Genomic DNA, 26745 nt, shown 5'->3' with positions numbered 1-26745 from the left:
GCCCTCCTGTTTCCCTCTTTCCTCTGCGAAGAGGATGGCGATGCTGGCCATGGCCATGATTGTTGCAGAAGATAGTATAAATTTTGATGTGTTTCACGTTGCCAGTGGTGAAGAATGGGAAGAGGGGTGTACTCTATAAATATCAGGAAACACAGGGTCACAGCATTTCATAACACGTAATATCAAGCTTGTATTCTGCCAATGTTGGGCCCCCACTTTGGGTCCTCTGATACTAACCAATAGCAGAGGATTCAAAACAAAAAAATATGTTCAGCTCTCTTTCCCAAAGCAATGTGTTCCACTTGCCAGGAATGGAAATTTCACACATTTAAGTGAAATTTCTGGGAGGGATCTCAGTGAATCATAAAGCCAGTCACCACGTGCACGGGCTCTGAATAGGAGGAAATCGGAACAACAATATGCTGAGTTTTTCAACACTGGCCTGTGGGCAGTTCCTGAGTCCTGTGCGACCTTCCCAACAGAGAAAATCACCTTTAGTTACATTAGCCAATTGGCATTCTGAAAAATACACTGGCAAAACAATGTGTAAGTGATGCCCCTTAGAAAGGAGGAAACCACCCTGGTATTAACCTTTGCTCTGTGCCAAGCCCAGCATCAAGCAACTTTATGTGCTCCCACTTCATCCTCTGTGAAGAATATACTCTTACCATCCCCATTTTACAGACGCAGAAACTGAGACCCAAAGAGGCGAGGTGACTCACCCAAATGTCACACAACTACTAAGCAGCTGAGAAAAGATTGCAACTCAGACGCATTTGACTCCGAAGCAGGTGTTTTTTCTAAATATTTCAAAGTTACTTTGCAAACAAACCATATATATATATGTATATTTTAATCTTCTAAACTTAAAAAAATAAACTACTTCTGCAGCATATGCTATACCCACACTGAGGTTTATATTCTGAGACCAGATGGTTAAATAACCAACAGTCCTTTCCAGCACTCACACAAGTTCTGGTCACACTTTTCTGTACTCAAGGAAGATCTAAATACATTCCATGTGGTACCCAAGGAATAGACTCCACATTTCAAACTCAGTATAATGTGTTTCCCTTGCACCCGACTTTCTCTAGGATTTGCACCATTCTCTCTTTAGTAAACAATCATGATGTCAACTAACATTACATTTATTTATGAAGTTTTTCCTTTCTCAACATTTTATTATGAAAACTATCAAACATATAGACAAGCGGAAATAATCATGTAGGGAAAACATATACCTACCACCAAGATTCTATCATTAACATTTTACTATACTTTAAGTTTTTAAATTATTTTAATAGGTACCAAGAACTTTGGATGCATCATCTCATTTATTCCATGAAAAAACTCTTTGAAGCTGGTACTATTATTACTCCCATTTAATGGATGAGTAATTGTAGCTCAAAAAGTGTAGCTCAAGAAGTGACAGACGATGAGTTTGTCTACAAAGCCAATACTCTAGATATAGTCACAAAGATGGAGGCCAACTTGAGCTGAATTTAATGGAATTTTATTAGTTCAGTTAATGTTGGAGATTTGTTTTCTGAATCAGAGGAGTTTCCAGGCGTAAAATTCAGCAAAGGAGACTATGTGTTGAGCAGGAAGGGGTTTGTTCTTTTGAATTCTTTATTTTAAACAGTGTGCAGCGGAGATATATAGACAAAGATGTTCACTGCAGTGTTATTTCAAATGAAAAAAAAATTGAAATACTCAAAATGCCCCCAGTTAGAAAAAAAAGTTGATGAGGGTATATTCAAAAGATCGCACATGATGCAAATGTTAAAAATTATCTTTGCCTCATAGAAATATTTGTCAGTCTAGCATAGGACATATGTGCATGATCCAAACGTAATGTGATAGTCAGGGATGTAAATGCGAAGATCATTCTCTTTGGCATAGGAAAATAACAGATTCAATATGAGAATCAGAAAGGCATAGAACTCCAGGAGAAAAGGATCTGTAAAGGGCACCATCCTCTAGGACATGTATTGGGTACATTTAGCTCAGTCTTGAAAAACCTAATATAAGGTACAACAACAGCAACAAAAATCACCAGCCATCTTTCACTGCGCACAGATTTATTGAGGGCTTATTAAATGCAGATACTGGAGACTCACTGGTGGACAGAAAAGGTTCCTATCTTTATGAGGACAATAGCCTATATAGGAAGTAATCATTCTATCTTGCCTCTGGGTTGCATAAAATGACCGGTTTAGGAAAGACTCCTCCATCTGGTAACACTTAGAGCATTGGTTCTCAAACAGGGGTAATGGTCCCCACCAGGGGACTTGTGGCAATGGCTGCAGACACTTTTGACTGTCACAACTTGAAGGGAAGTGCTACCGGCGTCCAGTGGGCAGAAGTCAGAGATGCTGCTAAACAACCTATAATGCACAGAACAGCTGCATACTCCCCTTCCAGAACAAAGAATTATCTGGCCCAAATGTCAGTACCGATGAGGTAGAGAAACTCTGACTTACAGGAACTCTCACGATTCTTTCTCAGAAGTTACAGAGAAGGAGAAATGTGAAAGGGGAAGGATGTCCCAAAGAAGACATCAGCCCTGAGAGCCTATGTGTATAGAGCAGGCAAAGGGTTTACTTGGATGATTTCAGAGCTTGTTAGGCAAACCTATGGGTAGAGACAGGTCCAATTTATTGAGAATCCTACTCCAGAAGTTAATTTGTAAATGCTTCTTTGGCATATCTTGGATCCTCTGCCTGTCTCCTTCCAGAAGGAGACCATATGGTAAAAACAAAAGGCTTTGGAGATAAAATCAGAAGATCTGGTGGAATCCCAACTTTGCAATAATGAAAATCATTTTCCTTTTCTGGACCCCCATTTCTCCTTTTAAGAAATAGGGATGGAAATGCAACCCCTCTTCCCACCCACTGCTAAGATGAGAACAGATGTTTGAACATGCCTGGCTCTCTGTGGATGCTCAAAGGTAAAATTGTCATTATTACTGTTTGCATGTTCACAATGTATCATTAAGTGACAAGAGTGGTTATAAAACAGAACATATTGTATGTGTCCAATTTTTGCTCAGTATAAATATCTACTGAGAAGAAAGTCTACAAGTAATTGTACCAAATGGCCAAATTATCCCTGAGCGAGGAGGAACAAAATAGAAACAAATATATTACCTTTATTGTTTAAACTCTTAAAAGAGTTATTTTTTTCAAAAGATATTTTATAAGAGGAAATACTTAGGATGCAATCTAAGTAAAAACTAAAGCAAGATAGAAATTGCATAAGGTGTGCTGCCCAGTACAGTTGCCACTAGCCCCATATGGCTAGTCTGTACTTGAAATATGGCTAGTCCAAATTGAGATGTGCTATGATATAGGGGGAAAAAAGATTTCAAAGACTTAAAAAGAATGTAAAATATTTCATTAATATTTTTATATTGATTGTCAGATGAAATGGTAATATCTTCCATCTGTTGGATTAAGTACCATGTATTATTAAAATTAATTTTACCTGTTTGTTTTCATTTTACATTAATGAGTCTCCCAAAACAGTGAAAATTATGTATGTGGGTCACAGTTATGATTCACATAGCTCTTTTCAGTAGCGCTGTTTCAAATATAAACAATACAAATTTGACCATATAGTGAAAAACCACAGAAGAAAAAAAATAGAATGGAAAAATACCAAACTCATCACCATGATGGAATCTCAATAATACAATTATGGGTGATTTTTTTCAGCTTCTTCACACTTTTCTGTGCTTTCCGAGTGTTCTATGGGGTGCAGATATCCTTCATAATCTGGAAATGGGCAAAAAGAGACTTGAATCTCTCCTGTATTTCAGGCCCAAAACTATTCTTTCTTAAAATGGTTGCATTGTATGGGGACTGTTGCTTGGTGGATTGGAAAATGATTGTGTAGCTCACTGACCTCTCCTTTGGTCCTGGATGTGAAGAGGAGGGTTGACACTCTGCTCCCTGCTCTCCCTTGGGACAGGGCGATCCTCCCAGGGCCTCCCCACAAAAAGGGAACAGAGAGTGTGAGGATGTGAGAAGCAGCTCCGTGGATGCTCAGATAATCCCTGGTTAAGGAAATGAGTCATCCAGTGAGTCAGCCCCACCGCCCTGCTTTCATTCTTGGTATTGTTCCACCTCGCTGCTCCTCTCTGTCTGTCACCCTTTTCCCCTGAACCACTTGTGTGGCCTTGAGGCGGCCCAGGCAGAGCTGACTGAGGAGGGCCCCTGGGTGCTGAGCACCTAAGGCACATCCTTCAGGGCACCACCTGTGGTCCCCACATTATCCCCTCTCACCCTCATGGCTACCAGTCAACACAAGTGTTACCAGCACTCTCATTTCAAAAATGAGGAAACTGAGGTGGTCAAAGGCTCACCATTAGGAAGAGGCCAAGGCAAGATTCAAATTTAGGCCTGACTCTGAAGCTGGTACTCCCAAACATGGCAGAACCCACCGCTTGGCCCTTCATAAAGCTCTCACCTATGTCTACCCCAGACAAGACCAAAAAGTCATTAACTTGTGTCTTTCCATGGCCCTACAGTTCAAGTGCCCTGAAATGGCCCAGACACCTGAAATATAGGTGATCTGCTTGCACTCCTCCAAAATACGTTCCTGGGAAAGAGTCTAAGGGTCTGTATCAGACATTTACACCAAAGTATGACTTTAGGCCTATAATTACTCCTTCAGGGACCATCTGCAGGTGAAGTCCTACTCCAATAGTGGGGGGAGAGACTAAAAGAAATTTCTGCCATTGGGAGACACATGGGAGAGATATCTAGGGAGAAAGGGGGTGTTCTCAGTTCTGCTGCCTCCTGAGAACAGGAGCCCACCTACTCAAAGTGCCAAGTGTTGCCTTCAGTCTATTAGCAGGGTGGGTGGGGCTAAGGCCGAGAAAGCAGATGCTCATGTGATGTGGCTGCCACAGAATATGCCACCCCGTCACAGATTCCACTGGTGGAGAGTCGTGCCTAGGGATTAAGCATTTCCCCTTCTTCTAAATTAAAAAAAAAATTTTTTTGTAATCTAATGGGGGTATTTTCAGTGTAACTTAATGTTTTTATAGGTAATACATTCACATAATTCAAAAATTATATACCATGTATATAAATCTACATAAAGTTATATACATCTATAACCATGTGAATGCTTTATGCACATACACACACACATCCGCACACACAGAGAAGTTACACTGAAAAGTCTTTCTCCCATTGGGCTCCCCACCTGCCCAGCTGCTACCCCACTTCCACGATCACCTCACCACTGTTAGTTAAATTTCTTGTGTGTCATTTCACATATACAAATAAATACAAATATACATATGCATAGACTGCCACCCTTCTTTTTCTGCAAAAGTTGCAGGCTTTTTGTGCAAAAGTAAAAATGCTAGAGAGAAAAACACGTTGTTAGTAATACTTCAGTAAAAAGGAGTCTATAGCTATTTTCTTCTTGGGGGCACTAGGTCAGGCCTTCTTCTGTTGTTTTCACATTTTAAAAGTCAAGTCTAATGAGGTATAATTTACATACAGGAAAATTCACCCTTTTTAGTGGACAGTCCTGTTAGTTTTAACAAACGTATAGTCATGTAGTCACTACTATAATCAAGATAAAGGAAGATTCTATCCACCACCACCCCCAAAAAATTATTTCATGGCCCTTTGTAGTCATCTGCTACCCCTGCCCCAGCCACTCCATCTCCTCCCCTCTCCAGCCCTGAGCATCCACTTATATGATCTTTGCCCATATAGTTTTTCCTTTTCCAGAATGTAATATAAATGGGGTCATGCAATATGTAATCTTTTATGTCTGCCTTCTTTTACTTAGCAGAATGTATGTGAGAGTCATCCGTCTTACTGTTGTATATGTTGTGTGGATCAATACAGTTGACCCTTGAACAATGCAGGGGTTAGGGAAGCCAACACTCCACCCAGCTGAAAATCCATATGTGAGTTATAGTCAGCTTTTCCTATTCCTGATTCTGCATCTGCAGATTTAACCAACAGTGGATTGCATAATACTGTAGCATTTATTACTGAAAAAAATAGGGGTATAAGTCAAACTTCACAGTTCAAACCCCTGTCGTTCATGGGCCAGTTGTAGTTTATTCCTTGTTTTTGGTGAGTCTTATTCCATTGTATGGATATGCCACAGTTTTGTTTATTCCTTCATCAGGTGAAGGACGTCTGGGTTGTCTGCACTTTGGGGCCATTATAAACAGATCTGCTATAAACATCTGCATACAGTTTTTTTTTTTTTCTGTGAACATGCATTTTCATCTTGCTTGGGTGAGTACAAAGGAGTGGGATCGCTGGGCCATATGGAGAGAGTATATCTTCTAATTTTTAAACCTTAAAATAGCCCCATGTCCTCATCTTGTGAACCTCATTCTCAGAGGGGGAATCTGGGGGCCAGAGTAGTTTAGTAGCCTGTGTCCCACATCACCCATCAGGTAAGTGGCAGGGCTGGGATTTGAACTCAGATCTGACAGGAAAAAGCCTCCTCCAGAGGCTGCGATATAATACAGTTCTGTCTTCCTACAAATCTTTTAAAAAGGGTCAGAGACAACTAAGGTGTAAGGGCTCAAGGTATCAATAAGACACACCTCATTTTCTTTCTAATGCCAGCTCCCTTACAAGAATTCAGACTTCTAGTTGAGAGGAAATCCTCGCAGGGGCCCCATGGAGGCTGGTAGTATGCTCTACTGCCTCAAGAATAGCAGCTTTCCCAAAGGGAACAATTCCTAATGTTTGTGAGTGGGTCTGGAATGTGCTCTTAAAGGTTTATAGTTCACTGAACATGCATCATCTCATCAGAGAACGATTTCACCAGGGGGTGGACCTGTCTCTCCCGGTAACACACCCATAAGGCCACTGACAGCTGGCGAGCATCATGCAGAGGGAGCCTATTTGTGACCCTTATTATTTCACTCTATCCTGAGCCAGGCACCCCTCCCTTTGTGCAGTGACAACCTGGCAATTCCAAACGCCCTCTTGGCATGCCTGGATTGGCAGGGTGCCGGCCTGGAAAGGGCACAGGTCTGGGACTCCAGTTCTTCCCTTGGGAGTTGGTTGGGCATTCAGAGAGTTACATGAATGCCCAGCATGGGACCTGGCACGCAGAAGGCAGTCAGCAAATGTTGGTCCCCTTCCCTTCCCCTAATAGAGGACATGGGTACCATGCCAGCAAACAAGACACTGGAGGTTAACCTCTACTACCTGTGTGCTTCGAGCAAGTCACCTCCCAACTCCACACCTTTGGTTTCCACATTCACCAAAGTGGACCAGCTCCAAGTTCACTATATGTAATGTAATGATAAATGGAGCCTTTCTTCCAGCCTAAAGAAGAGAGATCAAGGAGAAAAATCCTTCATCTTCTGACTGCCCAGAGGACCTGTCCTCTCAAGCAGAGATGAGATGTTACAGCTGTGGAGAGGAAGCAGTAGAGAGAGGCCTCGAGCTTATTAATCACTTACTACCTCCCTGGATTGTTCTGGGGTGAAATATGACCATTAGTATGAGCCAGAGGTCTCACATGAGTTCCGTTTGGCCTGCACATAGGGTAAGCAACCTCTCCTGGTTTGCAGTGAAAGTTCCACATCCCAGGAAATCCTTTAGTCTTATGCAACCTGGGACAGTTGGTTCCCTTGCCTATACATCCATTTTTAGAAGTTGAACTCATAGCCCATGTTCAAAATTTAGAAGTTCACATTAAACATTCCAAATGTCAGAATCTCTTAAAAACTAGAAGATCTGGCAACTCTGTGCCCACATTTGCACATGAAAACAATGAGCTGGGGCTGAGTGGTAGCAGCTTCTTTTAGATGGATCAAGCATTCACCACTTTGCCACAGTCCTCATCATTCCCCTTTGCCTTACACCATCCACCCACTCCACTCATCAATATTACCTGCCTGGCTCCTGTAGCATTGAGGTTTGCAAGCCTTGGTGTAATTTCACTCTAACTTCTGTAGACTTAAGAGACAGAACTTTTAAACATTGCCCCTAGACTGCTTCTTTTCAAATGGTCCAAGATAGGAACATTTTAGTGACTACAAAGCACCATCAATTTTCTCACTAGTGTTCTTTATTTAAAAAATGAAGTAATGGAAACTGTAATAATCTACCTTGTTTTGCCGTAAAACATAACATGTTGTCATTTTCTCATGTAAAAGAAAACGCAAACTCAGATGTTCCCCCCCTGGATTGACCCTCAAGCACAAATTCTAGCTGCAAGTAACAGAAATGTCATCTAAAGCAGTTTAAGGAGGAAGAGAGAATGGTGGGGGGGGGGGGTGGGGGGTGGTGAGGAGAGCAAGAAAGTGAAAGTGAGAATGAGAGAGGGAGAAATAGGCTGATTTAATGGCTTCTGTAATCTAACTGCAGACAAGCAGGAGTGGATGCTTAGATTCAGGGGCAACAGGATTCAGAAACTTGGGCTCTGCCCAGCTAGGACTCTGTTCCAGGTTCTCTGCTAATTAGCTTTAGTCTCTCAGGCCAGAGGAGGAAAAGAGGAAAGGTACCTCTGGGCTTACATCTTCATTGTTTGAACCTCAAGACGGGGGAAAGGGAGGAGTAGTGAATGGTGATGGTATTTTCTTTTCTACCAGTTAAAAGATCTAGCTGGAAAAAGTCCTAGGGAAGAATTCAGACTGGTCTAGCTTGGTCTCTATGGCTATCCCTGGACCAATCATAGATCTGTTTCTGGAAGAAAAGAGGGATGAGTGTTAGGCAGGCCCAAATCATTGCCACCAAGTTATTCTCTATGAATTTAAATGGTCTCCAGGACACTCCAGTCTGGGAAGCTCTTCTCTGCAGTCTAGTTTTCTGGTACCAATTATGGTAACAATGGTTGCTTACTATGTGCCAGGTATTGTTTTAATTGCTTGGCATATATTGTCTCATTTAATCTCCTCCTTGACCCTATGAGGGAGTTTATTATTCCTGTGTCACAAATGAGGAAACTGAGACACAAAGTAGTTAAGCAGTTAAGTAATTTGCCCAAGTGGCAGGCCCAGGCTGTGAACCCAGGTAGTCTGGCCAGAAATCACATGGCCCAGTTGTATCACAGTTGTCTATCTGGAGAGAGCTACCTACTAGACTATAAAAGACTGGTCACAAATGCCTGTGTGCTGGCAGGCGTTTGAATGCTGTGTTCAAAGGTGTGACCACTATTAGTGTGGTCTTCCATCTGTGAGTGCGGGTGTGGGACTGGGTGAGAGGTCCCCCAGATTCCTGCCATGCTTGCTGCCTGTGCTGAGGAAGCCAGCTTTGATCTGTCTCCGAGCCACTGGGCACCACCTATCTGTTCATCTAGCCCTCTGCCAGGCACCTTGGCCCCAGCTCTCCTTCTGCTGCATTTTTGCTTCTCACCAAGTCTTTATCCAGTGACCCGAGCCCTGAATCAGGAGTCAGAAAAATCATATTTTGATTTTTGTTTTGTTTTGTTTTGTGTTCCTGGTCTTGGCTCCATCTCGAATAGAATACAAATAGCAATGTGTTCCTTGTTTGGGTTTTAGGGGAATTTGATTCAGTCCAACAAATGTGTAGTGAATGTCGACTCTGAGCCGAACTCCGAGGCCAGGATTATAGCAATTAAATGAGAAGCAGACTCTGCCCTTAAAAAAAAATTAGGCTACAGTTAAAAAAAAAATCCCTATTTCTAAACTGCTCCATTCTGGATTAGGTAAAAGCTTTCCTGATAGTCTGGGTCCCTTTAGTTTCTTGACTTTTGGAAAAGTCCTATGGGCCACAGCCAGCCTAATTGCTCTAAAATGTTACTTTCATCCACAGCTGGGCTGCCTTTTCCCCCCGGGACTAAATCAGGCCTCACTATGTCTGATAGCCTTCTCCCTTTACAACCCCCACTGTGTGAAGAGATTTTCTCCCTGTATTTTTAACCTATTATTGTCTCCTGGTTCACACCCCTTCTCTGAAATTCTCCTTTCTTCTCAGTTCTTGGTAAGCTTAGGCAGCCATTTAACCCCATGCTTGGCTCCTGATCACAGCTGATTGGTTCTGAGTGATCAACTGGGCCAGGGTACCCATCTATAGGCTGAGCCAATGAGCTTCTGTTTCCTTGATATTCTGACCTACAAGGCTCAGAGGGCTGATGAGGATGGCTGGCCCTGGAGTGGAAGGGTATTGTGGTATTAAGGTGGGAAGCTTGCACCAAGTAAAATCCTAGTAAGAGAGGGAAGTTGGAGAATGGAGTCACACATAGAGAGAGTAGTAGAGGGTGGGGACCATCCAGGAGGTCTTGTAGGAGGAAAGGAAGGGAGGAGAACTAGCCCAACCTGGTTGGAGCCTCCTGGTGTCCCTTTTGAACTCTACTTCCTAGCCTTGGATGTCTGGTATACCTCTCAATAGAGTCTCCATTTGAGCGTGTTTGATACGCCCTCAACTTCTTGCAACCAAACAAATTTGTGATTAGAGCATCAAAATATTTCATCCATACCATCATTTTCACAGTTATTACAATAAAGTACAGATATTCTGCCTATCGCCAACAGATGGTGATGCCTTTTCATTCATCTTTATATCTCTGCCACTTTCCCTTGCCTCGGTGCCTAGCAAATGGTCCATGTGCAATAAAAGCTTGATGAAGGAATGAAGGAGTGTTGACCTCCTCTAAATGTCCCTGCCTGGCTTTCCAGCCTTCCCCCATCTGGCCCCATATCTAACCTCATTTCCCACTACTCCTCACTACACACCCTTCACTGTGGTTAAACCAGTCTTGCCAAGACATCCGACTCATTTCTCTGGGCCTTTCCTCATGCTGGAATGCCCTCCTCCCTCTCCTCCACCTATTTATTCTCCTAATATCAGCCCCCTCCTTCTTCATTCCTTCCTTTAATATTTACCGAATGCCCACCTGGTAGCAGGCATAAGCTAAGTGCCAGATCACAGCAGAAAACAAAACAGATAGGCTCTCTGTCACCACGTTGCTCATTGTCTTAGCAACACTCTCTATGAAGCCTTCTCCCACTCATCTCTTCTCTTACCTCTTGTACAATGAATTCTTAGTATCTCACATCACTGTTGGTTCAGTTTTGCCGAGTTGGTTTTGCCCACCAAGCTTCCCCCTGCTGACTGGATTTTATGTGCCTTGAGGGCTGGAGCCTGAATTTTGTACTTTTTCTATTTATATTTATGTGGCTCAGCACTGGGGACAGAGTGGGCACCTCAAAAATAATCCCTCACTGCCTGGCTGCCTGATTGGAAGTGTCTCCTGCCCTCTTGGCCTGGAAAATGGAAGGACAGAGAGGTATTTGTCTGCCTTTGCAATCCCAGGAATAAACACCAGCCTAGGTTTTAGTTGATCCCAATAACCCTGGCCATAAAGCACCATCTAAATCCAGGGTAGAGATGAACAAATAGAGGTTTCATTTGTTCTGTTTAGTCCCAGGAACTCTGGGGGAGGGTTTCACAGACTTCTTCACCACAAACCCACGCTAACAAACAAGAAGCCACTTCTCTCTGGCAGCCTCCTGTACAGCGGCCTTTTACCTACGAGTCAACCCCCTCATCCCGGGCCTTCTGAAAGACACCTTTCAGCTCTGCTGGGTCTTTACTGGGTGGGAGGGAAAAAAAATAGGGGACTAGATTTCATTCTCTCCCCAGACATAAGCAAAGGTGGTTCATCCCAAACTGAGCCCAGCAAGCCCTTACCACAGAATTTCTCTGCATAAAGAAAGTACCTTTTTGAAACACAAAGTTACTCTTTCAACTCAGGAAGGGAAAAAATAATCCACCACCCAACCCCCAAATCTGCAGTTGGCTGAAATCCTGAGGTCGATGGTGAGATCGGAGTGAATCACTTCTCTTGGCTCTGATTGCGTCAGTGGCAGGCGTCTGGGAGCTTCTCGGTCCCCGGCAGAGGCCTGACACCACACTCGTGCCTAATTCTGATTCCCTTTTTGTCTGCGAGCAAGGCCATCTTAACCAACGCAGACAGGAGTTAAGTTCAACCCCTCTGGCTGAGCCCAGGGACTGAGAGCTCTGAGGAAGAAGGTGCTGCACCCATTAGCAGCTGTTGCTCTTGTGTCCAAAGACCAAGCCCAACCAGCTCCATCTCTGTCCCATTTGAGACGCCCCATAACGCCTTCCCCATGAAGTCTTCGCTTCGAGGTGTTTCTACGCGGTAAGAACAACTAGCTGGTTTTGAGCAAAGTCTTCCTAAGTCCCCTGCCCTTGATAAACATTGTTTATAAGTTACTGCATTGGTTCCTAAAGCCAAACCAAAACAAAACAACCTCCAACACACAGACACACAGACACACACACACAATGAGGTAGGTGCTATTATCTCTATTTTATAGATATGGAAACTGAGACCCAGAGGAGTTAGGTGGCTAGTCCACAGCTAGCAGCTGACCAAGACAGGACAGGAACCCACACCAGCTGGCTCCAAAACCAAGTCACCGTGCTAGTGGTTCTCTCTTTCTTCTTACTTTTCCAAGGACTCCCCATTCTCCGAAGACTGAAGAAAATTCCAGCCCCTCCCAGATCTCTGCAGCCCTCTCTAGCCTTCCCTGATCTGACTGACTTCTTATCTGTTAGCACCTCTCAGGTGCTTCTGAAGGAACCATTCATCCTACAGCAAACAATGAACACCTAGGCGTGGCAGGCACTGTTCTGGGAGACTGGGCAGTGAACAAAACATAAAAATCCTTGCCCTCAAGGATGTTACATTCTAACGTAGGGAGTCAGGTTCTAAAGAATATAATACAAGAAAATATAAGTATATCAGATGGCAATAAGTGCTAAAGAGAGAAGAAAGGCAGAGACAGGAGGAGATAGAGAGTATGTGAGAAAATGTATGGTTTCAGGAAGGGCAGCCTGAGCAGGTCCTACTGAGAAAGTAATAGTAGATTTAATCTCTAACAGACATGAGAATGAGCCACGAAGGGGGAAGGGGGAAGGGAATTTTAAACAGAATGAAGGGCCACTGCAAAGGCACAGAGTCAGGAGGGTGACTGGTGTGTTCAAGGAATGGCAAAGAGGCCAGTGCAGCTGGGATAGAACTGGTGAGGGGAAGAGCAGCCAGACAAGTGGTGAGAGAAGAAAGGAGCGGAGGCCAGACTATGGAGCCTTGCAGGCCATGGTCAGGATGCTGGCGTTCACTCTGAGTGCAGTGGGAAGCCCTTGGAGGGTTTTGAGCAGGCTTTTACTAGTATCACTCTGGCTGCTGTGTTGAGATCAGGCTGAAGCGGGGCAAGGTTGGGAGGCTGTTGATCCTCTAAGTGAGAAACGATGGTGGCACTGATGGAGGGAGTTGAGGCAGTGAGAGCAGCCCAATTCTGGATGTACTTTGCAGTGAAATCAGCAGGATTTCCTGACAGATTGGAGGTGGGAGGTGAGAGAAAGAGAGGAGTCGGAATGACACCCAAGTTTTTGGCCTGAGCATCTGGAAGAATGGAGTTGCCATTTACTGAGGCAATGGTGGGAGGAACAGGTTTGGAGGAGGGAAGTCAGGAACCCAGTATTGGATGTGATAAATCTGAGATACTGATTAGAAACCTAGGTGAATAGGCAGTTAAATAAACAGTTCGGGAGTTCAGGGGGCGGGGTTGATCTGGCTGGAAACACAAATGTGGAAGTCATTCGGGTGTGGATGGTATTTTTTCAGCCACAAAATTGAGTGACATCATCAAGAGAGTGAAAGCAACTAAAAAGATGAGGTGTAAGGACTGTGCCCTGGGGCACTCCTATGTTTAGAGGTCAAAGAGATGAAGAGGAAGCAGCAGGAGACCAAGAAGGAACAGACAGGGAGATAAGAAGCAACTGGGAAGAGTATGTATCAAGGAAGAGAGAAAGATCCACCGTCAAATGCTTCTGATGAGTCAAGTAACAAGAGGACTGAAAATTGACCCGTCAGATGAAAAGAAGACATGTTTAATTAAACAGTTTTCTTGCTTTGTTTAGATGTGTGTTTATCTAGACTTCTCAACCAATCACAAGGTTGTAGGGGAACAGAGATTGGTTCCCCCTCACTGGGCTTCTGTCCCTTACTCCCCTCCGCACCATGTACCCCACTTTCCTCCCCCTCCTCCTGTTGTCCATCCCCACCCCTAATCCCACCTCTGACTTTGCTGGAGTCTGGGGGTTGACTTACAAGCCAAGGGAACCTTGGACCTGAGCTGACGCACCAGAACAATCTCTGAGGGAAGTCATTGCTTCCCAGATTCGGTGGAAAGAGTAAGCTGCTGTTTCACTCTTAAGAGGAGGGTGGGGGTGGAGGGTGTTGCTCACTGGGAGAGTGTGTGCCTAGCATACACAAGATCTGGGTTCAATCCCCAGTACTTCCACTAAACAAACCCAATTACCGCCCCCCACCTCAAAAAACAAACAAAAATAAATAAAGAGAAGACGGTACAAGGGATAAGCAGAAGGTGGCAGAACGGGTGATGCAGACCCTTCTGCAGAGGGAAAACAAATTTTGCTTTTAAGGAATGCCTGCCACAATTTTGTTGTTGCTGTCAGGAAGCAAAGGAATTTATAGTTGGGCTGCATGGCTCCTTGGTTTAAGGAAAGTCATTAATGAGCCTTTTCTCATTGGCTCCATCCTGGAGCCTAGATTAGGGTAGAGGCTGAGAACTAAATTCCTCTGCACTGAGTTTTTCCCTGGCAGGTGAAGGAAACAGGTGTGTCAGAGCATGGGAACTGGGAGAAGAGAGATGGGAGAAAGACAACTGGCAGAGAATTCCCAGGGGTGGGGAGGGGCAGGGCTGGGGAACCTGTTTTAAGAGCAGTGAGGTCTAACATTAATTTTTTCTGGAACTTTTTATTGAAATAATATTAGATCTAGAGATAAATGCATACCCCTTGATAAATTTTCTCACACCCCTATAACCAGCCCTCAAGTCAAGCACCCCAGGAGCCCCTTCGTGTTCTCTTCCCATCGTGACTCCACCCAAGGGCAATCACTATCCTGACTTTGAACAGTGTGGACTAGTTTTGCCTGTTTTTGTATGTTATTAAAATGGGTCATGTCTCTTAGTATCTGACTTCCTTCATTCAACGCTGTACTTGTGAGGCTCAACCATACTGTTACATATAGTCATATATCTTTCATTTTTGTTGCTGTAGACTATTCCAGTATATGATTATAACACAATTGATTTATTCCCTCTACTGTTGATGGACATAGAAATTACTTCCATTTGGGGGCCACTGCAAATAGTGCTGCTACAAACATATTTGGACATCCCTAGTATTCACATTTTTCCCTACCTGTTTATTTTGAAAATTTTCAAGCATAGAAAATTGAATTAATTGTATAGTAAACATCTATGTGTGAACTAGTTATATTTTAAATTAATATATGCTTTAATTGATTTGCTTTACCAATTATCAGTTCTTCTTCCCATCCATAAAGCCATCTTTTTTTCCCCTGTTTGATGCATTTCAAAGTAAGTTGCATTTCAGTATACTTCTCCTAGCATTTCAGTACATGTATTACTGACAAAAGTTTACTGTTTATTTATGGGCTTTTCTTTGAGGGAAAATCACACAAAATGAAATGCATGCGTGTTAACAATATCATTCAATGAGTTTGAGAAATGCATACACCTGTGTAACCCAAACCACTAACAAAATCTAAAACATTATTATCATCTAGAAAGTTCCCTCATGCCTCTTCCCAGTCAATTTCCCCCAACAGTTACTGTGTTCTCATTTTTTTCACCATAGATTAGTCTGGCCTGCTTTAGAACTTCACATAAATGCAATCATACAGTATGTACTCTTTTGTCTAAGGCTTCTTTCACTCAGCATAATATTTCTGAAATTCATTCATGGTGTTGCATGAATAAGTAGTTTGTTCCTTTTCATCGCAAGAATATACCACAATTTGTTTATCCATCCTCCTGTTGACTGACATCTGGGATGTTTCCAGGTTATGGCTTTATAAAGAAAAAAGGCTATTACCATTCTCATAATAGTCTTTTTGTGGACATATGCTTTCATTTCTCTTGGGTAAATAATCTAAAACCGAAATTGCTGGGTCGGAGGGGAATGTTTAATTTCGTATGAAACTGCCAGGCCTTCATTTTAAAATGGTTGTATGATTTTACACTCCCACCAACAGGGTAGGAAAGTGAATATTGTTCACTACGCTTGCTAACATTTGGTGGTGTTGGTCTTTTCATTTAAGCTATTCTGGGGGTATACAGTGGTATCTCATTGTGGTCTTCTTTTGATAACTAATGACATTGAGCATGTTTTTTGTTGTTGTTTGTTTGGAGGGAGGGAGTAATTAGGTTTGTTTATTTGTTTAATTAATTTATTTTTTAATGGAGGTAGTGGGGATTAAACCCGGGACCTCGTGCATGCTAAGCACACTCTACGACTGAGCTACAGCTTCCCTTCTTGAGCATGTTTTCAAGCGCTCATTAGCCGTTCATCTATCTTCCTTCGTAAAATATCTGCTCAAATTTTTGCCATTTTTTATTAGATTATTTGTCTTTCTTTCTCTTAACTTTTGGGAGTTCTTTCTAAGTCCAAAATGCCAATCCTTCATCAGATAAATGCTTTCTTTACAAATAATGCCTCTCAGTCTATGGCCTGTCTATTCTACTCATTTTCATGAATATCTTTAAAAAAAATCTTTGCTTATCACCAAGTCATGAAGATATTCTCCTAGGTTTTCTTTTAGAAGCTTTTAGTTTCTACATTTAGGTCTATGATCCATCTCAAATTAATTTTTGTGTATAAGATACTGTTTGAGGTTTGTTGTTTAAAATACGGATATCCAGTTATTCCAGCATCATTTATTGAAAAGACTTTCCTTTCTCTACAATATTGCTTTGATGTCTCTGTCAAAAATTAAATGATCATATAAGAATATTTCTGAACTCTCTGTTCTATTCCATTAGCTTATCTGTTGATCCTTGTGATGGAATCACACTGTCTTGATTACTACGGCTTTACAGTACATCTTGAAGTCAAGTAACATGAGTCCTTCTGACTTTCTCTTCCACCTTCTTTTTCTTTCAGTATTACTTTGGATAGTCTAGGTCCTCTGTATAAATTTTAGAATCAGCCTGTCATTTTAAAAAGAAGTCTGCTGGATTATGAAGATTTGTTGAATCTATAAATCAATATGGGTAGAACCGATATCTTAGCACTATTGAGTCTTCCAAGACATGACATGGTATATCTCTCCATTTATTAGGTCTTCTTGAATTTCTCTCAGCCATAATTGACAGTATGCAGAGTGCAGGATTTTTCTTTTATTACACTTATTCCTATGCATTTTATGATTTTGATACGATTGTAATTGGAACTGTTTTTTTTTTAATTTCACTTTTCCAATTGTTTGCTGCTAGTAAATTAAAATACAATTGATTTTTAAAATAATAACCCCATATCCTGTGAAGTTGCTAATTCTATTTATTAGTTCTGTTGTAGATTCCTTAGTATTTCTATGTAAGCAATCACAGTATCTGCAAATAGAAGTTTTACCTCTTCCTTTCCAGTTTTTATGTCTCTGGTATTACTGCAGTGACAAGGATCTCCAGTACAATGCTGAATTCAAAAAGTGAGCATAGACTTACTTGCCTTGTGCATCTAGGGGGAAAGCGTTCAATATTTCACCATGAAATATGATGTTAGCTCTAGATTTTTCATGGATGCTCTTTTTCAAATTGAGGAAGCTCTTTTCTATTCTTAACTTACTGAAATTTTTGTCATGAATAGATATTGAAAATTTGTCAAGTTTTTTTTTTTTCTGCTTGAGATGATCATATTTTGTTTGTTTGTTTTTGCTGTTAATATGATAAATTACATTGATTTTCCAATATTAGACCAGTCTTGTATTCCTGAGATAAACCCCACAGGTTATGATGTGTTATCTTTTTTATACATTGCCATATTTTATTTCCTAATTTTTTTTATGGGTTTTTGCATCTATGTTCATGAGAGATATTGGTTTTAACTTCCTCCCTTCTTCCCTCCCTCCCACTCTCTTTCTCTCTTTCTTTTTAATGTCTTTTCAAGTTTTGGTATCACAGTTATACTGGCCTCACAAAGCAAACTGGAAAGCATTTTTTCTTTTCTACTTTCTGAAAGAATTTGTGTTATATTGGTAATATTTTTTCTTAAATATTTGATAGAATTCACCAGTAAACGATCTTGCCATGAAGTTTCCTTTGCAGGAAGTTTTTTGATAAGGATTTCAATTTATTTGCTAACTGAAGGGACATTCAGATTTTCTATTTTATCTATGTCTGTTTTAGTAAGATGTAACTTTCAAGGAATTTGTCTATTTCACCTACACTTTCTATTAGCATAATTGTTTATAATCTTTCCTTTTTAACCTTTTTAATGTTTTTAGTATGTTTAGTGATATCCCTTCTCCTACTCCTAATATTGGTAATTTGTCTTCTCTCTCTTTTTATTTGGGGTGAGGGGAAAGTGGTTGGTCCTGCTAGGAGCTAATTTTATTGATCGTTTCAAATACCCAATTTTTGGCTTTGTTAAATTTATTTATTATTTATTGGTCCTCTATTTTATAATTTCTGTTCTTTATTATTTCCTTCCTAATATTTACTTTAGGTTGGCTTTGCTCTTCTTTTCCTAACTTCTGAAAATGAAACCTAAGCTTTTTTTCCCCTACCATTAGGTTTTAAGGCTGTAAACATATCTCTATAAAAACTTCTGGTTTTGTCTCACAAACTTTGGTATGTTTTATTTTTTTTAACATTTTTTTATTGAGTAATAGTCGTTTTACAATGTTGTGTCAAATTCCAGTGTAGAGCACAATTTTTCAGTTATACATGAACATACATATATTCATTGCCACATTTTTTTTTTGCTGTGAGCTACCACTAGGTCTTGTATATATTTTCCTGTGCTATACAGTATAATCTTGTTTATCTTTTGGTATGTTTTATTTTTATAATCATTAAGTTCAAAATATTTTCTAATATTCTCTGAGTTTTCTTGGATTAATTATTTAGATCTGTATTGTTGAAGTTCCAAGTATTTGGGGTTTTCTACATATATTATTGTTACTGATTTGTAATTCAATTCCAGCGTGGTCAGATAACATTCTCTGTATGATTTTAGCCCTTTTAAATTTATTGGGACTTGTTTTGTGGCTCAGCATATGATCTACCTTGGTAAATATATCAGGGGCACTTGAATTTGAAGATAATATGTATTCTGTTATATGCATTGTCTCTAAATATCAATTAGCTCAAGATAGTTGATAGTATTGTTCAAAGTTTCCATACCTTTACCGATTTTTTGTCTAGTTGTTTTATAATTGCTGAGAAGGTGCTAAAATATCCAACTATGACAGCAGATTTGTGTTTTTCTTCGAATTCTGTCATTCTGTTTTTCCGTCACGTATTTTGAAACTCTGTTACATACAATTGCTATACCTTGCTGGTGATATTTATTATTATGAGACTTCCCTTTTACCTCTGATAATAGTCTCTGTTTTAAAGTTTACTTTACTTGATATTAATTTAGTCACTTCAGCTTTCTTATGCTTACTGCTTGCATCATACAACTTTTTCCAGTCGTTCCCCATCAACTTCTTTTGTGTGTCTTGTAGACAGAGTATAGTTGGATCACAATTTTTATCTGTTCTGACAATTTCTACTTTTCATTGAAGGGTTATAGACTATTAACTTTTAATGTAATTATTGATTGGATTGGATGTAGGTCTACCATTTTACTATTTGTTTTCTCTTTGTCCTCTGATGTGTGTGTGTGTGTGTTTCTCACTTCCTTTCTTTCCTACTTTTGGGTTAATTGAATATTTCTTTAGAAATCTACCTTCATCCAACTATTAGCTTTGTTTTGCTTCCTTGCATGATTTAAAATGGTCACTGTATAAATTATAATATATACCCTTAGCATTTCATGGTATCTTTAGAATTAATATTGTGCCACTTTATGTAAAATATGTATTATGTTGCATCTACGTAAGCTGTTCACAGTACAATGTTAAAAGTTTTGCTTTAAATATTCATAAGTATTTGAAAGAAATGAAGTCTTTTCAGATGGTTTCTGATACTTGTTCTTCTATTTATTAGCTCTCCATTCTTCCTGAAGATCCAAGTTTCTATCTCACCCTGAGAAACATCCCTTTAGCATTTCTTACAGTGCAGATCTGCTGGCAATGAATTCTCTTAGGTTTTGTTTATTCAAAAATATCCTTTTAAAATTTTAAATAGTTTCCTGTCCTGGACTGTGCTGTAGTGCCCTTCTCTGTTTCCCACAAATCTTCAGGAAAATTCCCTTTCACAAAAAGCCCTGTTACTGTACCTTGGGGAGCTAGGGAAAGAAGTCTCTGCATGGGGCAAGAAGCATTGTCCAGGAGGACCACAGCTACATGGGCAAGAAGTCCTGCAGGGACAGAGAATCACTGTAGCAGAATTGAGAGCACGGGAGAACACACACAATGCAAACCCCCTCCTCCCCTTGGGAGCATCTCACGTTTATGCGGTGAAGCACAAGTCTCTCGTTTGGATGTTAGAGGAAGAGTAACCTCAGAAACATCAAGCATCTGAGAATACTCAGGTTACACAAAAGACAAGTTTAATTCAACTTAACAAGTGTCATTAAGGATGTATTGTGTCCCTCTGGGCCTCTGTTAGGACTTTAAGAGGAAGTCTTACTTTTCATCTGGGGAATGTGAAGACTCAGCAGAAAGAGTTTCTCTCACATTGGTCTCTGGGGTCAGCTATCTCCCCGAGAACACCTGGGAAAGTTGCCCATCAGCCAGAGGCTGCTGGATGTGCCCCATGAACAGGTAAATGTGTTGAAATGGAGACAGATGAAAAAAGCTTCCTCTCACCATCAGCGTTTCCCAAGACGTGTTACTCAGCTTACCAAAGCCAGGCACACGTGGAGTGAGTGGTAGAGGAGAAAGATTTTCAGGGCTGTTCTGCAGGATTAGGTCTAGGGCAAGGCAAGAGAGGCACTGGCTTTCAACTGCAGAATTTAAAGGGGTGGGGGGAACGCCAAAAATTCAGTAAACAAGATAAATAATATTTGACTGCAATGTTTTCTTTTTTTAAAAAAAGTAAGAAATCTCTATGAGGAACAAAATATCAAAATTTTAAATAAGACAAAATCTGACTTTGTGCTTGGATAACTCACATCATTTGTCATCTAATCCCAATCCTGCTGGGTTTGGCCTTTACTTAAAATGTTAGTGTTTGTTCATCATGGATTTTTTGCGTTAATTGTTATTACAAAAAAAAATAGTCCATTAAAATGGCACTAGTCTTGAACACTGTGGTTTTCGGCACATCCTTCAATTTTGCACTTGCCCCACACTAGGGCCAGCCCTGAACATCAGTAAGAACCTCTTTAAAATCCTTCTATAACCTCATCCCATCCAAAGAAATCTGCCAGCATACCATGGTGATAAGAAGGCATTTTTTCATATGTAAAAATAAAAAGCTTACTGATGACACTAACAACAGCCAAATGAGGAATTTGGGTAGTTCTTGGCACATTTCGTTTAGCAGTTTTATAAGCAGGAACTCTAACAGACTTCTGGATCCCAGAGTAAAAATCCATCAATTAAAATGATCCTCAATTTTCTCATTTCAACATAAAAGACTAAGGGTTGAGGCTGATAAATGTAAGAAACTTGAGTATGCTTCATTACGTTTCTTATAATGCATATTAATGTATTTAATATGTATTCAAGGTTTCAACTGGAGAGAATAATTCAATCTCAGGTCAGATATCTAGTGGTTGAGTATGATCATCCTGGGTGCCATTTAGGATATTTAATCGCTTTTATCAGTGCCGTTGCATGTTGGCAGAGGCAACACAGAGGAACACTGAGAACTCTAGGTTGAGAATCCCAATTGTATTACCCACATCAGTTGGATCAAGTCACTAAATGTCTTTGGGTCTCACTTTCCTCATCTATAAAAAGGTGCTACAATTTACCTTAAATACCATGTCACTTAAAAAACAACAACACATCTATATGAGATGATGGATGTTAACTAAACTTATTGTGGTAATTATTTCACAATATATGTAAGTCAAATCATTACACTACACACTTCAAACTTATACAGTGCTGTATGTCAATTATATCTCAATGAAACTGGCAAAAAAAATTTTTGTTTTCTTTTTGAGGGGGGAGATAATTAGGTTTATTCATTTATTTGTTTTTAGATGAGGTACTAGGGATTGAACGTAGGACCTCATGAATGCTAAGCATGTGTTCCACCGGTTGAGCTATACCCTCCCCACTGGAAAAAAAATTTAATCTGAATGTTAATGACATTCAAATTTTAAAAAACCTCTTCAAGAGTGTGGAGGGAAAAAAAAAACCCATAATTGTCCTGTTCTTTATTTATACTAAATAATTACAGGCCATCTTGATTATCCTTGATCTCTAAAATTATCAAACTAGTTTTGAAAAATAAAGAATTGTTTCTAAAGAACATTTGGAAAGAGAAGACAGGAATAAGTGGAGCCAGATATTGTTTTAAAAGTAATGATTACAAAACATTTTGGAGCCCAGCATCTTGGTCTGCACATGCCAAATGGGAAGCAGTGACCATTTCTAATCTGTAACTTCGGAGAGTTCAGAGCAGACACTCTGGGCTAAAACACCAGTCATCTAGGTTGATAAGAAGTCTGGGCTTAATACCTGGGCTAAAGCTCCAGCAGGCAGAGGAAGAAGACTGCTCTTGACAGTGGCTGACTGTCATTCTTATATGGTGGAAACACCACATTTTCACCAGGATTTCATTAGGAATTAGGTCCTATGATGAATTTCCTCCCCCTAATCTTGTCAGAGTGACGATCTGTGATTCTGACTGTCCAGCATTTGGTAGGCTGGAATTATTCTTTAATTATTTTAGCAGATTATTCCCTTTGCTCCTTGCTTTCAATTCCAGCAGTTCTTTTCCACCTTGTAGCCAGGTAAACCTCTTAGGGCCTTCTCCAAGCACTTAGCAAAAGAGACACTAATATCTTAATCAAAAAGAACAGGAACTAAACCCTTATGAGGTCCCTAGGATAGCTTGTATCTATAATTTTTTGATAGCAGCCTTACTGAGATATAATTCACATATCTTACAATTTATCTATTTAAAGTGTACAATTCAGTGATGCTTAGTATAGTCACAGAGTTGTGTAACCATCACTATAATCAATTTTAGAACATTTTCATCACCACTCCAAAAAGAAACCCTGTACTTGTTAGGAGTCACCCCTCATTCTCCCATGCATGCCCCTCAGCCCTAGGCAACCACTAATCCACTTTCTGTCTCTCTATATTTGCCTGTTCTGGACATGTCATATCAATGAATCTTACAATATGTGGTCTTCTGTGGTTGTCTTTTTTCAGTTAGCCTAATGTTTTCAAGGTTCACCCATGTTGTAGCCCGTATCAGTACTTTATTCCTTTTTATGGCTGAATAATATTCAATTGTATGGATAGACCACATTTCATTCATTCTTCATCAGTTGGTGAACACTTGGGTTGTTTCCACCTTTGGGGGGAGCTATTACGAGTAACGCTGCAATGAACAAGGTGTACGAGTTTTTGTTTGGACATGTTTCCAATCCTGTTGGGCACATATCTAGGAGTGGAATTGCTGAATTATATGCCTCTTTACACTTCTCGATGGAATAATGTATCAAGTATGTATTCCTTAACTCTGACCAAGAAAGTGACTTATACATGGAAAACTACAAAACATTGACTAAGGAAATTAAAGATGACTTAAAGAAATGGAAAGATATCACATGTTCTTGGATTGGAAGAATTAATATTATTAAAATGGCCATACAACCCAAAGCAATCTACAGATTTAACAAAATCCCTATCAAATTACCCAGGACATTTTTCACAGAACTAAAACAAATAATCCTATAATTTATATGGAATCACAAAAAAACCAGAATTGCCAAAGCAATACTGAAGGAAAAAAATGAAGCTGGAGAAAAGAATCCTCCCAGACTCTTGACAATACTACAGAGCTACAGTAATAAAAACAGCATGGTATTGGTACCAAAAAAAGATATATGGATCAATGGAACAGAATAGAGAGCCCAGAAATAAACCCACAAACTTTTAGCCAATTAATCTTTGACAAAGGAGGCAAGAACATACAATGGAGTAAAGACAGTCTCTTTAGCAAATAGTGTTGGGATAACTGGACAGCTGCATGTGAATCAATGAAGTCAGAATACTCCCTCACACCATGCACAAAAATAAACTCAAAATGGCTTAAAGACTTACACATAAGACAAGACACTCTTAAACCTCTTAGAAGAAAACAGGCAAAACATTCTCTGACATAAATCTTAGCAATGTTCTCTAGGGCAGTCTACCCAGGCAATAGAAACAAAAGCAAAAATAAACAAATGGGACCTAATTAAACTTATGAGCTTTTGCACAGCAAAGGAAACCATAAGCAATACAAAAAGACAACCTATGGCATGGGAAAAAATATTTGCAAAAAATGAGACTGACAAAGGCTTAATTACCAGAGTATATAAACAGCTCATACAATTTAATAACAAAAACAAACAACCCAATCCAAAAATGGGCAGAAGGCCTAAATAAGCAACTATCCAATGAAGACATACAAATGGCCAATAGGCACACAAAAAATTGCTCAATATCGCTAAATCAAATCAAAACTAAAATGAGGTATCACCTCACAGTCAGAATGGCCATCATTCAAAAGTTCACAACGGATTAATGCTGGAGAGGATATAGACAAAGGGAACCCTCCTATACTCTTGGTGGGAATATAGTTTGGTACAGCCAGTATGGAAAACAGTATGGAGATTCCTCAAAAGACTAAAAAGAGACTTACCATATGATCCAAAAGTCTGGGCATATATCCAGAGGGAACCTTAATTCAAAAAGATACATGTACCCCAATGTTCACAGCAGCACTATTTACAATAGTCAAGACACAGAAATAACCTAAATGTCCATCGACAGATGAATGGATAAAGACGTTGTGATATATTTATACAATGGAATACTACTCAGCCATAAAAAGAATAAAATAATGCCATTTGCAGCAACATGAATGGACCTGGAGACTGTCATTCTAAGTGAAGTAAGCCAGAAAGAGAAAGAAAAATACCACCTGATATCACTTATACGTGGAATCTAAAAAAAAGACAAACGAACTTATTTACAAAACAGAAACAGACTCACAGACATAGAAAACAAACTTATGGTTACCAGTGGGGGAAGGTAGTGGGAAGGGATAAACTGGGAATTCAAGATTTACAGATACTAACTAATATACGTAAAACAGATAAACAACAAGTTTATAGTGTATAGTACAGGGAACTATATTCAGTATCTTGTATTAACTTATGGTGAAAAAGAATATGAAAATGAATATATGTATGTTCATGTATGACTGAAGCATTATGCTGTACACCAGAAACTGACAGAACATTGTAAACTGACTATACTTCAAAAAATATACATATATATTTACTCCTATATATATATATATATATATATATATATATATATATACTCATATAAATATATATACATATATATACACATATATACACAAAAATTATGTATTCTTGCACAGGAAATAACCCCCAAAGCTTCATGAATTAAAATAATATCTTATTATCTCTTATAGTTTCCATGGGTCAAGAATTTGGGAGCACCTTGAAGAGGAGGTCCTGCCTCCAGGTCTCTCATGAGGTTGCAGTTACATGTTGGTCAATGTGGCAGTCAGCTGAAGGCTTGGCTGGAGCCAGAAGATCCCTTTCTTTGGTCCATTTCTTTCTTTCTTTCTTTTTTAATTGAAGTATAGTCAGTTTCAGAAGATCCATTTCTAAAATGACACTCAGATAGCCGGCAAATTAGTGCTGGCTCTTGGCTGGGGTCCTCAGTTCCTCTCCATATGGGCTTCCTCACAGGCATGCCTGAGTGTCCTCAAAGGAGCTGGCTTCCTCTAAAACAAGCTAGCCAGGAGACCAAGACGGAAGCTGCATTATCTTTTACAGCTTAGTCTCGGAAGTCAGACTGTGTCCCTTTCACCATATTCTACTGTTCACATAGGCCAGCTCTGATTCATGTAGGAGGGTTCTAACTACACAAGAGGGGAAGATACCAGAGGAGGCAAGGCTGGAGACCATCTTGGAGGCTGCCTATGAGGAACAGGTTGACTTTGAAGCTTTATTCTCTGTTGTTCCTAAGGAGATGATCCAAATTTACAGGCCCCAGGCAGGAGATCAAAAAACCATGTCCACGTGTGTAGGGTCCCGACAGCCCTGTAACTCTCTCCATGGGATAGATTTAACCCACAGTGGAGCTTCCTGACTCTCCTGCTGGGGAATTTGAGGAGGAGAGCCTTGTGTTCTTAGTGCATAATAGAAATAAGATAAAGAACTCCAGGCCTCTGCTGTCCTTGGGTTAATGTACCAGGTATTCACCTCTGGAAGAGCCAACCTTTTGTCTCTCTATCCACACAAATAAAACCTTCTTGGAATGTCATTTGGGTTATATAATCCAGTAGTTAAATCCACTTTCTGTCCTGGCAAACCAGCAAGTACTTATTAGCATGTACTGTGTACCCAAGAGCAAACCCCAGGATCATTTGAGACTAGTATAGATGGATAAGCCAAAAATGCCCAGGCATGACCAAAACAGATTGTTGTCAAACCCACCTGTCTTGAGGCTTCAAAGGCAAGGAACTGAAAAGTGCTCTTTTTTTTTTTTTTTTTGAGTTAGCATTTAGAGAAGTCATAGTCATGAGGATGCTTTTAG

At 40.1% G+C, this 26745-nt stretch overlaps 1 protein-coding gene and 1 long non-coding RNA gene across 3 annotated transcripts in view; one reads left to right on the top strand and one right to left on the bottom strand.

The window, feature by feature from the left end:
• The window catches only part of LOC116665792, a 29340-nt gene extending 21841 nt beyond the window's left edge, over positions 1–7499 (top strand). For both annotated transcript variants that reach the window (XR_004322482.1, XR_004322481.1), the window contains exons 2-3: positions 2859–2950; positions 6163–7499. The gene's annotated coding sequence lies outside the window, so the exon portion shown is untranslated. The remainder of the gene's footprint in view (positions 1–2858; positions 2951–6162) is intronic.
• LOC116665793 overlaps positions 1–26745 on the bottom strand; it is a 61078-nt gene that overhangs the window by 10573 nt on the left and 23760 nt on the right. The window lies entirely within an intron of this gene.

Source organism: Camelus ferus, chromosome 9 (genome assembly GCF_009834535.1).
Source record: "Camelus ferus isolate YT-003-E chromosome 9, BCGSAC_Cfer_1.0, whole genome shotgun sequence".
In the NCBI taxonomy this organism is placed as follows: domain Eukaryota; kingdom Metazoa; phylum Chordata; class Mammalia; order Artiodactyla; family Camelidae; genus Camelus; species Camelus ferus.
This window is presented reverse-complemented; position numbering and strand designations above follow the sequence as displayed.